Genomic DNA, 2337 nt, shown 5'->3' with positions numbered 1-2337 from the left:
GATTAATGTCTTTGACTGTTCATTGTCACAAATGTACGTAGAAAGAGAATCGAGTTCCGCGTGGATCCTGACTTGTCATGCGTATATATTGCAAATACAGATATATTTGTAAAGGCACAGAGGGTTTGAAAAGATTCCTCTTAGAAGCTTAGCACTTGAGTTATGACAGGTGAAACAGTTCAAAGAAGACACCTCCTTTAGATCCGTACAGATTCAGTATGAAGGGCTGGACTGAGATCTCAAAAAACCCAAGAGCTAGCTTGATCCAGCTTCCACTGAAATATGTCAGAATGCCTGGAATACATTGGGTCTTAAATGCAGCTGGGTTTGGCTTTGCTAAGGAGCAACAGATGTAGACAAGCCATAGGTGAAATTAAAAAAAAAAAAAAAAAAATAACACTATGAAAAAAGGAGACCGTGTTAAGACCCATTTGGCATCATGAGTACTCTACCATCGTTATGGCATTCAGTTGCCCGAACATAGGCATTCCGTACAATTTAATCTCCTAGAGTCCTGCAAGGATTTTCCCAGGCCCCTCCAAGCCCCTTCTAGTCTGACAGAAGTGATGCGCATAGCATTAGGTGCCTATTTTTACACAAATCAAATTAACCCCAAGGGTAAGATTAATTTAACGTACCTCTGGGCATTTTAACATTCGGCAACGAGTCTAACCTGGTCACCTTGACAATAGTTGGTAGAGAAATAGGGAACTCAGGTGGGAGACTCATACCATCTGAAGATATGTATTTTAGAAGGGTGGGAAGAATTCCCTTTCTCTCTCCAGGGACTGCTGAGGGAACGCAAATCCCTAAATTAGAGAAATTTTACATAGCTAAATTTAGGTGAGATTGTCCTCTCCCTGGGAGACTGATAAACTAGTATTCTCATCTAATCTAATCTGTTCGACAGGGGGCTTCTGCCTTCCCTGGTGGTCTAGTGGCTAGGATTCGGCGCTCTCACCGCCGCGGCCCGGGTTCGATTCCCGGCCAGGGAAGCAGTCCTGCGTTAGAGCCCCGTGGCTGGGGCATGAGGAAGGTGCTCAGGGTGGTATCCACTCTCTGTTACTAAAGTCCCTTCCCAGCAACGTTCCCGGTTTATACTACGTGCCTAAACCAGCTTTATATCCTTTATATGTCTTCCCCCATTCTGTGGGCTTCCACCACTCCCCCAAATGCTGTTTCTGAGAGCAGCCTGACTTGGGCCCCATCACACAGGAAGCAGAACGTTTAAGCACTAGGGTGCCAACAAGCAGTTTGCTGTGGGTCATTGTTGCATCTGCCTGGTGAAGCTCACCCAGGGCGTGCCGGCTACATTAATTCCTACAACGTACAACTCCCATCATGGGTTATTTTTCCTGCAAGGATAAACCTCGTTAAGGCACACACTGGATGTCTCTGTCCTTCTGCATTACCCACCAAGAACACCCAGGTACTTCAGCAAAGACAATCCTGTGAAAGGATTTGACCAAGCTCAAGGGAGGAGCAACCCACACCACCTTCCCACAGCCACTTCCCTATGTGCACTTGTGCTGGTTTTGGCTGGGGTAGAGTTAATTTTCTTCACGGTAGCTAGTATGGGGCAATGTTTTGGATTTGTGCTGGAAACAGTGTTGATAACACAGGGATGTTTTCGTTACCGCTGAGCAGTGCTTACACAGAGTCAAGGCCCTTTCTGCTTCTCACACCACCCCACCAGCGAGCAGGCCGGGGGTGTGCAGGAAGCTGGGAGGGGACACAAACTGACCAAAGGGATATTCCGTACCGTATGACGTCATGCTCAGCATGTAAAGCTGGGGGAAGAAGAAGGAAGCGGGGGACGTTCGGAGTGATGGCATTTGTCTTCCCAAGTAACTGTTACGCGTGATGGAGCCCTGCTTTCCTGGAGATGGGTGAACGCCTGCCTGCCGGTGGGAAGTAGTGAATGAATTCCTTATCTTGCTTTGCTTGCGTGTGCGGCTTTTGCTTCACCTATTAAACTGTCTTTATCTCAGCCCACGAGTTTTCTCGCTTTTACTCTCTTGATTCTCTCCCCCATCCCACCGGGGGGAAATGAGCGAGCAGCGGCGTGGGGCTTAGCTGCCTACGGGGTTAAACCAAGACAGTACTACAGGGACCTTATCTCCTCCCACAGCATGTAGGGGTTTTATTTGGGCAGGACCAGGATGGTTAGCAGATCCTCTGATATTAACCAGCCAAAGTGACTTCCACTAAATTTATATCCCAGTGCTTAACATGCCCCATTGCCCAATGCTTTCAACATAGTCTTTAACAGTCCATTATATCTCTCCATTTTTCCAGAGGCTTGTATGTGATAGGTGGATGTGATATGCCCAGTCA

The 2337-nt window shown here is 47.3% G+C and overlaps 1 non-coding gene across 1 annotated transcript; it reads left to right on the top strand.

Annotated features, from left to right (window-relative positions):
* The first annotated feature begins 923 nt into the window (after nucleotides 1-923).
* Nucleotides 924-995, top strand: TRNAE-CUC (transfer RNA glutamic acid (anticodon CUC)). Its single transcript has one exon. It is a non-coding gene; the product is annotated as a tRNA-Glu (tRNA).
* Nucleotides 996-2337: the final 1342 nt, after the last annotated feature.

The sequence above is a fragment of the Nipponia nippon genome, unplaced genomic scaffold, assembly GCF_047370975.1.
Source record: "Nipponia nippon isolate SJK-2023a ecotype South Korea unplaced genomic scaffold, ASM4737097v1 scaffold_4, whole genome shotgun sequence".
NCBI lineage: Eukaryota > Metazoa > Chordata > Aves > Pelecaniformes > Threskiornithidae > Nipponia > Nipponia nippon.
This window is presented reverse-complemented; position numbering and strand designations above follow the sequence as displayed.